General features: G+C 36.5%; 1 pseudogene; it reads right to left on the bottom strand.

Annotated features, from left to right (window-relative positions):
* The window catches only part of LOC122675204, a 42,271-nt pseudogene extending 33,364 nt beyond the window's left edge, over positions 1-8,907 (bottom strand).
* Between the last annotated feature and the right edge of the window lie 3,391 nt (positions 8,908-12,298).

Raw genomic sequence — 12,298 nt, forward strand, 5'->3', positions numbered from 1 at the left:
GATAATTACTAGATCATTATTTATAGGATTTTCCTTCCTAATTCATGCACACTTGAAATTGATGAAATTTTCTAACAAATACAAAGGGAATTTTCTAAGATATTGTGGTCTAATAACAAATTCCTCTATTTCCTTATTTCTTTAAGCTTTCTTTTCCTGTGACTCCATTTGTTTATTCTTATCCTTGAACATATCTTTTATTCATATCCTTGGACTTTGGTTTGCATATATAAAAGGTGATATCTATAAAGTTTTTATTTTTAATATACCATATATTGAGCAATATTGTATGACAAGAACTATAAATTAAACTTATCTCTAATCCTTAGCAAAATCTTTTAAGGTAGGCATTATTATCACCAATTCATTAATGTCTAAATGCCTCCTTGCTTAAAATCATATTGCTAAAAAAAGTTTTGAAATTAGGATTCTTTCCTAGGTATGTTTAACTCTTAAGCTATGACCTTCCATGAAGTTATTCTGCCTCTTTATTGCCTAAAGACTAAAGACTACCAAAAAATTGTGTTTCTTTATGTGTGGGTTTGACCTCATGATCATGGATAATTCTAATATTTCTTAATATCCACCCAAAATGAAATTTTCTACTAGGTTTATTTTCCCTGAAATACCATTTTGCTACTTGATGTTTTATTTCACTTTTAGCTTTTTTATTGAAGTATAAATTACACGCAGAAAAGTATATAAATCATAAGCTCAGTAACACTTCATGATATGAACACACTTATGTAACTAGCCCCCGGATCAAGAAACAGTCTCACTAACATACATACATGTTCTCTTTGTGCCTAGCTTCTTTTAGTCAATGCTATGTTTGTAAAAGTCATCCATACTTTATGTGGAGCAATAGTTTTGCATTTCATTGTTTGAATAAAACCAAACATTTACCTATTCTTATTTTGATAGACATTTATGACTATCATGAAGAATAATACTATTGACAGTTTCAAACATCATTTTTTACATATGTGAATGAACTTCTTTTGGTTATATGAGTGGAACTGCTAAGTCATTTAGTATACTCCAGTAGAGAGAGACAGTCATTTTTCTAAAGTGTTGCCCAGTTCGTATTTCTACTAGCCTTATATGTGTTCCAGTTACTCACCAATAGGTGGAACTGTCTGTGATTCTGTGGTTTTCAATTTCATTTCCCTGATAGCTAGTGAACATCTTTTAATGTTTATTGACCATTTGGGTATCCTTTTGTATGAAGTGCCGATTCAAGTATTCTGTGCTTTTAATTTTAACTGTGTCATATTTTTTCCTTGTTGACTTGAATGAATTCTTCAACTGTTCAAGTATAAAGTACTTTGTACATCTTACCATGTCCTTACATAAATCTTCTCCTACTCTTTATTTTCACATATTAATGGTGTCTTCTGATGAAACATTTTTAATTTTAATGTATCTAATTACATTTGGAGGAAACTAAGACATATTTCTTTCCTTTTTCTTTGATTTTTTTACTTTGCTTTCTATTATAGATGACAGTATCTTGTTTTTAAAATATCTAGAAGACAAATCACCTCACATTTTAATTTTGTCATTATACACTGTTTTGGAAGGGCCCTTGGAAAATATATAACATTGAAATTTTATCAATAAAATGCTTTATCTAGAAACAATTTTAACAACAAAAATATACCATGCCATAGAAGTATTAACATTAATGCTTAATATTTTAAGATCCTTAATTTATTAAACTGTCATGTCTCCAAAATGGATACATATAACTGAAAATATGAATGAAAGATAGCAAGTATTTGTATAATTTAAGGAAATGATGTTTTGTACAGCACTACTTAAATTTCTCATCAGCAAAGCTGGTTTTATTTTCTTGATTTAACAGTTAATTACACTGGAGCTAATTATTAAGCCTCATAATAAGTGAGGCAAGAGAAACTGCAGCATATTCCCTCAGAAAATGCAAATAAGCAATAAACATTTTTTTCTAATTTACTCCTCTTTAAAATTTTCATATGATAGTTAACAACTCTCTGATCTCTGTCCATTATGCTTATTTACATAACTAAACTTTAAGTAGAAATGAAATCTCTCCTGATGTACTGATTAACTGTACAGAAATGCTTAAAAAGAAAGGCTGATTATTATAAACTTTGTGGAAACTGCTCAACTTGGGTTTAACCACAATGAAAAGTGGTATCTCTGTTTCTAGACTGTTCAGTCATTTTCAAAATGAAAACGATCTTGTACTTATTTATGGAAAATTTGAAATTGTTCTTAAAAAAACACATTCAGAGACAGTGGTGCCTACTCTGAGTTAAAGCCAGTATCTCTTGCACCGTTTAAGCTTTAGCCACTATATAATAGCTTAAAAACAATTTGCTAAGATATATGAAGTTGGATATAATTAATCTCTTTTTAAAAATGGCTGCACATTTTTGTATTTCTCTTTTTGGCTCACAGACTATGCCGTTTTTCTCTCTAAGAGTGTGTTGTTCCAATATGGTTTCAGTCTGAATATAGTTGTCAGTATCATTCCCCAGCCCCCCCCCCAAGATGATGTGGTCAATATGCAATTTAAGTGTCATCAAAAGAATAATATAGGGACTTTTAGCATATGCTTAAAATTAACTTTCCAGCTTGAATTTGCCATTTAGCAATAAACATATTTTGGAGTTACATAAATTTGCTGTAGAATTCACAAAGAGAGCCAAGTGTGAAAAGAAAGGACTTCTAATGCTCAAATTTGTTGAATTATTCCTTTTCAAAAGATTCATGATAGGTAAAAAGCTTGAGGACCATTTTTATGGTAATATCGTTGCTATTGCTTGGCATTTGCTGTCCCTATTGTTTTAATATTAGTGTCTTTCTCAGTTCCAAGGATCAGAATTGGAAAGGAAATAGGCTTGAGAGTTTGTAGACATGAATGACTCAGGAGACAGTAAAATTCTCATTCACATTTGATTCTAATGAGGAGGGACATGTCTTGCTAGCAATGAGGATGAGAAATAAATAAGTGGAAAAATGAGCAAAAAATTTTACAGTGGAAAAGTCTGCCCAGTAGCTGGCATGAGAGAACCAAAGGAGAACAAAATCAAGAGACCATAGAACAAAGTAAGTAAGAAGGCCATAGAAACAAAGGATGGTGTCCTTCCTAGCACAGGTTTGGAGATGTAATAGAAGTGTCGAGAAAAGGGCTGTGAATTGCTGCTGTCTTGGGCTTAAATGCCCACCTTGCCATTTTCTACATCTGGGATTTAGATGCCCTGATGACAGCAACACCTGTAGCTGCCTCAGGAGTTTGCTGCAAGGTTTAAGCATAACTCATGACCAATACCTAACACAGTACCTTGCACATGATGAGTCAATAATATTTACTCTTGTTAATATAATTCAATATTTATCCTCACTTCTGGTCTTTATCCTATTTCAATGCTTGTGGGGAGATTTCCTCCTATGTAACTTAAAGTTTTCAAGTAGTTCTGACAATCTTCAAGTCAAATGGTGGCAATATTAAAGTTCTCAAATTTTTCCTTTCTTCTTCCTTCCTTCCTCGCCTTTCTCCTCTATCCTTTTCCTTCTTGTTTTACTCCCCACTTCTCTTATTTTTCTTCAAACACTCATTGATTGCCTCTGGATATATGGAAGTAATATAGCTCATGTCAAGGAGAAGTTGTAACTATTTTCTAGAAAGAATATGTAAAGAAATATAACTTATTGCAATACACTATAAATATTATTGACTCTGAATAAATTTCAGCTTACTTAAGTGGGTAAACTTGAGAAGTAAAAAAAAAAAAACATTATTTTTGTCTGGATGGGAAGGTTATTAAGAGCAATCTCCATAGGTTCCGATCCATGACAGACAAAAGGTTACAGAACGCACTCTTAGATCCCCAGGGCTGCTGTTATGAAATACTACAAACTCGGAGACTAAAAACAACAGATATTTTTACTTTCATAGTTCTGGAAACTGAAAGTCGGAAATCAATGTGTCAACAGACACCAAACTCCCTACTGAAGGCCTTAGGTAAGGATCCTTTCCTCCTTCTTCCTAGCTTCTGAAAATCTTGGCCAACATTTGACTAGTATCTGCATCGTTTCCTTCTCTGCCTCCATCTTTACATGGCTTTTGTCTATGACGGAGTGCCTTTCCTCTTTTTTTATAAGGAGATCAGCCATTTGATTTAGGATCCACCTAATCCAGTGTAGCTTCATCCAAACTTAACTACATCTATAAAGACCCTATTTTCAAATAAGATTGCACTTTGTGGTTCTGGATAGAAAGGAGTTTTGGGAGAACATTATTCAAGCATTGCACATATATTGACCCATGCTGCTCATACATAAAAGATATATTCTCCACTCACACTCAATGTGTCATAGGTATGTAAATAACACAGGTAGGGCTAAAACAATCTTCTATCATCCAAAAAGACCAGCTAAGAAATATATCAAAGACTTCGCATTTCACATTTTTTCCTTTGAGTACATATTTATTTATTTTTCCTAAAGGTAGGAGGAGAGGTTAGATGTGCTAGAAACAGTATTAATCTTTTAAAGTCAAGATTCCAAAACTATCTAAAATGTTGATTTTATAACTTACTTTTAGATCCTGAGAGAAAGTCTCTGTTCTATTTAGAGCTGAGAACCTTAGATTTTCCAGAAAAAAAAGGAAAACCACAGACAAAAAAATAAAGCATAACTAACTTAAGGGAGAGATCTTTGAGTAAAAGAAATACAACTACTTGGTCCTGGAATTGAGAACCATTAACCTAAATGTTTATTAAGCTGACTCATTTGAAAAGACCCTGATGCTGGGAAAGATTGAGGGCAGGAGAAGAAGGGGACGACAGAGGATGAGATGGTTGGATGGCATCACCGACTCAATGGACGTGGGTTTGTGTGAACTCTGGGAGTTGGTGATGGACAGGGAGACCTGGCGTGCTGAGGTTCATGGGGTCACAAAGAGTCAGACACAACTGAGTGACTGAACTGAACAACAAATTATTATTTCAAGATCTGGTTGAAAGAATATGAAATAAGAAAATTGATAGGAAATAAATTTTAGTCAAAGGGGAATGATGTCATCAAGGTGGCAAAATAGGTAATTCCTGGCTTCAGTCTCCCTCACAGGAAGACCAACAAACGATTATCCACAGATAACACACCTTTGTGCAAATCCCAGTACCTGAGGTGAAGCAGAAGCCTCTTTTGGAGCAAAGAGACAGAGAAGGACCACATTAGAAGTATAATAAGTGTAATTTCATTCTGAATGTCCTCTCCCAGACTGGAATAACTCACATCAAGCCTATGTATTTTCCAGTGGAAGAAAGAGAGCCCAAGACATGCATCTAGCTTACCCATTATTGCAGGATTCTTCCTGGAAAAGACCTGCTGGGTCTTGCACCTTGGAGTTAGTTCACTGGGGAAATCTGAGAGCTGGATAACTGCAGATCAGACTGAGACAGAAGAGGGGAGACAGGGCTCAGAGAAACCGGCACTTGGATCTTGGCCAACTGCATTTCTACTAGCAGCATCAAAGCAGAGATCCTAGCCAGAATTTTGTCAATTTCTAGAGTTTAACTGGTAGCTCCATCTGGCCAAGGAGCTCAGTTGGCAGGTATGCCTGACGTGGGATCAAGCCAACAGGCCACACTGGCAATGGAGCCTATTCTATGACCCCACCTGGGCCAGAAGGCAAGTTTGAAGCCTTGCCCAACTATGTAGCATATCTTCTAGTTCCACACTTGCCCCATCCACCCATCTCCAAGAAGTGTGGCCTGAGGTGCCAGGCAGGCTCAGAACCTACCTTCTGGCCCACCTGAGCAGGGAAGCAAGTCAGCATTCCTATCAAACAGCAGCCACTGGAGACCCAAAAATCTAAATAGAGAACCTCAGTTAGCCACAAAACCCATTCTACAGCCCGGCTTAGGCACAGCAAAGCCAGCAGCCCTGCCCAACTGTTGAACATAGCCACTGATCCTGCCTAGCCAGAGAGCTCAAACAGTGACACTGAACAACCTCAATCCCCAGACTATGGTACCATATTGCAGCAAAGTCCAGACTATGGCCCTGCCTGTCTGCTGAGCACAGATTATGGCCCAGGCAAGAAGATGAGATAGCAACCCTATTAAACCTAGAAGCATAGCATCCAGCATCACCCAAATGGGAAGAAAGCTACAGATCAGTATTGATAATTAAAATAGAATAAAAAATTCTCAACAAAATATTAGCAAATTAAATTCAAAAGCCCATTAAAGGATTATACAACATGATCAAGTGAAATTTATTCCCAGAATGTGAAGATATTTTAACATATGCAAATTAATAGATGTTATATCACATTAAGAAAATGAAGTCTAAAAATATGATATCAGAATAGATGAAAAAATATTTAATAAGATTTGATATACTTTTATGATAAAAACTCTCAATAGTTCAGTTCAGTCACTCAGTCGTGTCCGACTCTTTGTGACCCCATGGAGTGCAGCATGCCAGGCCTCCCTCTCCATCACCAGCTCCTGGAGTTTACCCAAACTCATGTCCATTGAGTTGGTGAAGCCATACAACCATCTCATCTTCTGTTATCCCCGTCTCCTCGCACCTTTAATCTTTCCCAGCATAAGAGTCTTTTCAAATGAGTCCACTCTTCATATCAGGTGGCCAAAGTATTGGAGTTTCAGCTTCAGCACCAGTCCTTCCAATGAACATAGGACTGATTTCCTTAGGACGGACAGGTTGGATCTCCTTGCAGTCCAAGGGACTCTCAAGAGTCTTCTCCAACACCACAGGTCAAAAGCATCAATTCTTTGGTGCTCAGCTTTCTTTATTGTCCAGCTCTCACATCCATACATGACCACTGGAAAAACCATAGCCTTGACTAGATAGACCTTTGTTGGCAAAGTAATGTCTCTGCTTTTTAATATGCTATCTAGGTTGGTCATAACTTTTTTTTAAGGAGTAAGCATCTTTTAATTTCATGGCTGCAATCACCATCTGCAGTGATTTTGGAGCCCCCCAAAATAAAGTCTGCCACTATTTCCACTGCTTCTCCATATATTTCCCATGAAGTGATGGGACCAGATATCATGATCTTAGTTTTCTGAATGTTAAGCTTTAAACCAACTTTTTCACTCTCCTCTTTCACTTTCATCAAGAGGCTTTTTAGTTCCTCTTCACTTTCTGCCATAAGGGTGGTGTCATCTGCATATCTGAGGTTATTGATATTTCTCCCAGCAATCTTGTTTCCAGCTTGTGCTTCATCCAGTCCAGCATTCTCATGATGTACTCTGCATATAAGTTAAATAAGTACGGTGACAATACAGTCTTAATGTACTTATTTTCCTATTTAGCCAGTCTGTTGTTCTATGTCCAGTTCTAACTGTTGCTTTCTGACCTGCATACAGATTTCTTAGAGGCAGATCAGGTGGTCTGGTATTCCCATCTCTTTCAGATTTTTCCACAGTTTTTTGTGATCTGCACAGTCAAAGGCTTTGGCATAGTCATTAAAGTAGAAATAGATGTTTTTCTGGAACTCTTGTGCTTTTTCGATGATCCACAGGATGTTGGCAATTTGATCTCTGGTTCCTCTGCCTTTTCTAAAACCAGCTTGGACATCTGGAAGTTAATGGTTCACATGTTGCTGAAGCTTGGCTTGGAGAATTTTGAGCATTACTTTACTAACGTGTGAGATGAGTGCAACTGCGCAGTAGTTTGAACATTCTTTGGCATTGCCTTTCTTAGGGATTGGAATGAAAACTGACCTTTTCCAATATTGTGGCCACTGCTGAGTTTTTGGCATAAAATGAGCATGTGAAAGTGAAAGTCGCTCAGTCATGTCTGACTCTTTGCGACCACATGTACTATACAATCCTTGGAATTCTCCAAGTTAGAATATTGGAGTGGCTAGCCTTTTCCTTCTCCAGGGGATCTTTCCAACCCAGGGCTTAAACCAAGGTCTCCCACACTGCAGGCAGATTTTTTACCATCTGAGCCACCAGGGAAACCCAAGAACACTGGAGTGGGTAGCCTTTCCCTTCTCCAGCGGATCTTACCGACCCAGGAATCAAAACAAGGTCTCCTGCATTGCAGGTGAATTCTTTACCAACTGAGCCATCAGGGAAGCCTAAAATGAACATACCTCATTGTAATAAAAGCCATATATGACAAGCTCACACTTAACTAATATAATACAGACAGTATAAACATAAAAGCTTTTCTCTAAGATCAGGGACACTTATGTGTTCTTCCATATTGCTTAGCCTGCTATTCATTCCACTTGTTTTGTTTTGTTTTTTGTTATTGAATTCTACATCTCTGATTGGCTCTTTTTCATATTTTCTACTTCCTTATTAAAGTGTTCAGTGTGTATATCCATTATTTTTCCTGAGTTAGTTAACCTATTTATTAACAATGCTTTGAATTATTTATCTGGTAAATTATTTCTGATTCAACCTTTTTTTTCCAGAGCTTTTCTCTTGCTCTTTCAATTGACAATAGCCTTCTTGTTTTGTTTAATTTTCTGTGCCTCTATGCCTGTAGGTGAAAAGTTGCCTACTGCAGTCCTGAAAGGGTGATCTTATATGGAAGCATCCCTGTGTGGGCTGTGTTCATTTCCCCCGGTGGGAGAGCTGGATTAGAAGTGGAGACAAGTCGCATCTTTCCCAGGATGCACTGGCGGCTCTCAGCTTGGTGGGTGGAGTCTACCAGGTGGGGTAAATGGCCTAAAGGAGGCACCGGGTGTGAGGTAGGACTTCCTCTCCACTCAGTTGCTGTCACCCACCTCACAGGCAAGGAGCAGACGTCCTGAGGGTCAGCTGAGCTGGCTTTGCTCCCTTTGAGTATGTGTATTTCCCTCTACCCACACCAGGATCCTTGCTTCGCCATGAGGGAGTGCTGAAGAACCTCCACTACTGGGCTCATGTCAGCCACAGACAGAGGTCCAATGTCCTGCTGGTGCAGGCCTCCATGACTCCACTCCAACAGGCTTGGGCGCAAGTTCCTTCATTTTCTTAGTGTCAGTCCTTGCCCTCAGTTTCTGCTGCCCCTGCTCTGCTGTGGAATCACTCGACAGGCAGGTAGACCCCACATGGATTCTTGGCATGCTCTGGGGCCTGAGCTGTGATGGAGCAGCCACAGTCAGATATTTGGGCTGCTTCTGAGGTGCTGCTTGAGTAAACTCCCACATCTTAATTAATGATGGTGATGAATTTTGAAACTCAAACTTTCCCATTCATGATAATCTTTTGTCTTGAGTGCTATTGCTATTATCATCATTATTAGAGGAACATTATTAGCTACGGTTGTTGACCTTTGACACCATCAGTGTCTTTGTTATCAAAATAGCATTTTTTCTTCACCAAGACTGGCATCAGATAGTATAAAATTTATCTTGGCTATGCTTGGTGTCATTTTTCTTTATACTATGATTTTAACCTCTTGGTTGTTTAGTTCCTTTAGCAGAAAAGTATGGACTGTGCCAATTTTACAAGGTTACAAGGAAGGTAAACAGTTGCAACTTTTAATGCTTCTTCAGTAAGAGGCTCAGAGAAGGAAAAGTATCATTCTGCACTATTTGGGATCTTCTGTCACAGAGCTAAGCTATGAATTTAGAATCTGATTAAAACATTATTTTTCTTTTCGCCTGTCAATTGCCCTCTTGTTGACTAAATAAATTGGATATCGAAGTCAGCATTTACTTAAAAATTTCATCAGATTTAGCCTCTTTTCACTGCCTGTTTCAATTTCATTTGTTTAAAAAAATGTGTTATTAGTGTGTCTGGACTGAAAAATACTGAATAAAATTACCATGAAAGGTAAGTACTGTCTGCATTAGATTGATGAAGTAATTGAATGATTACAGTGAGCATAAAATATCTTCTGATGAGCATATACTTATGGTTATCATGAAAACAAAATTTAAAAAAGAACTTTGCAAGTTGAAACTAAAATGTAATTTAAAAAATTTGACATTAATAACTTTATATTTCCTCCACTGGGATAGAGGAAGTGACACCTTGACTTACTCTAAGTAACTTAAAAGAATATTTAACTGGACCCAAGCCAGTTTCATTCTACAACCAAACATTTTCTCTTGAAGTTGAAAGTATCTTTGGTTCGTTGAAGGTTCTAAACAGTTTTCAAAAGTATTTGTAAATCTCTCAGATATTGAAATCAGATTGTTCTTTCTATAAAATGGAAACTGCTAAGATTCATTTCATTTGAATATGGTTTATTCACATATATGTCCACATATCTGAGAATGGTTTAAAAATTATGGTATATTCAGATAATAAAATGTAACACTAGCATTTTAAAAATCACATTTTACAGAGACATTTAAAATGTACTTAGAAAAACATTATCACAGAATAACTGTAACTAAAAATTTTTACATACAACATAATCCAAATCCTGTTATTGTATCATATGTATTGAAAAAATATATCTATATATGACTGGAAAAAAAGACACAATGATCTGGTAATTTTATTTAGCATTGGCTGGTAGTAATGTATATTGTTTTATGTTTCATTGTATGTATTTTTTACACTAAATGTTTAAAATTAGAAATACTAAATAATATATGTATATATATATTTTATATATATGTACAATTATTAACACAACAATCATGTATTCCCAAATTCTGCAGAATTTTACAAGGGAAGGGAAGCAGATAGGGCTCATTTTGGTAAAAAAAAAAAAAGGCAGCAAACATTAAAGTCTACTTCTCCCAGAAATGAGCTGCTGAGAGCTCCATAGGTTAACATAATGTTGGCTGTGAGGATGCGTCATGGGTATGATTAGGTGTTCTGATGGGGACAAAAGTGATCAAGAAAATGAAATTATCTGAGAAAAATAAAAAATGGCATGAATATGAAGATTTGCTTGTGGATTAAGAATTTTAGAGGGCTTTAGGGAACTAAAGAATCAAGGGGAAAAGAAATGAAGGAGTTTTAACTATGTTAATTGTATCTTTTGAATCCTCTTTTAACTTATTCAAGAATAAAAGTAAAGACTTTGAGTTATTTTAATATTACTTTCAGAGACCGACCTATGATTAAATAAGTGCGACACTACTCTGAACTGGAACACATGGATCTCCAATTTCCAGAGATGCAGTGGAGATCTGAGTGGATATAGATGTACACTTGTGTATCTATTCCACAATTATAAATATGATTCATAGCTGTGTGATTAGCTAAAATGAATTAGCTTACAAAGACTTTTTCTAAGTCAAGCAGGCCACCAATTACTTCATTTCAAGGCCACCTCTGGCACTGGTAAAAGTCACAATCATTTCTTTATATACTACCATACACTCCAAGTAGCCCTTTGGTCCTAATGAATGGCTCACACTTCCCCTTGGGTGGACATCTCATAAGATGACTTAGGACAGCACACTTACAATCCAAACAAAGGAGGAGTGGTATGTTTTGGGAAAAGACTGATCAGAGATTTTCCAACATACAATCCAGAAAGAAGAAAAAAGGTCCATCCCAGTGGTCTTCCAATGAAAACACATTCTGTGGGCAATTATGGGTCATTATGTGTTTGAATATTGAATAAGAAGCATGATATGACAGGTCCTATGGGATTCTGATGATCATACTAGTATGTGAAACAATGTGTTAAGTGATGAAGAATGAGCAAGCATTTGAGAATGAGGAAAACCATATTCAGATGATCTGAAGGATGGTCTGCAAAGGGATGAAATCTGGATAATTCTCTCTGCCCAACCAGTGTTAAATACTCATATATTTTGAAACATTTTAGCATCCTGTAACATGCATTAGACACAGTTAGCCTAGAAAAACAGTCTGTGGTTTTAATTTTTTTGGTTTTTTTTTTTTTTTTTTTTTGCGAATTTTGGTGTCTTCAACTCTCTTTTGGTTCTTGCAACTTCATCTATAAAATAAAACAGGTAATCTCAGTCACCACCAACACATCTCTCAGGCTTCAAATTCTCAGAAATAACAAAACTAAATGGTTATTTATTTTTTCTTTAATGAAGTACTAAAGGTTTGTTGCAATAGAACACCTACTTCTTAGTTCATGAGAGAAAAAAAAAATTGCTATTCCTACTTCAGTTCAGTTCAGTTCAGTCACTCAGTCATGTCCGACTATTTGCAACCCCATGGACTGTAGCACTCCAGGCTTCCCTGTCCATCACCAACTCCTAGAGCTTACTCAAACTCATGTCCATAAAGTCAGTGATGCCATTCAACCATCTCATCCTCTGTCGTCCCCTTCTCCTCTTGCCTTCAATCTTTCCCAACATCTGGGTCTTTTCAAATGAGTTAGTTCTTTG

This window comes from Cervus elaphus, chromosome 19 (genome assembly GCF_910594005.1).
Source record: "Cervus elaphus chromosome 19, mCerEla1.1, whole genome shotgun sequence".
Taxonomy (NCBI): Eukaryota; Metazoa; Chordata; class Mammalia; order Artiodactyla; family Cervidae; genus Cervus; species Cervus elaphus.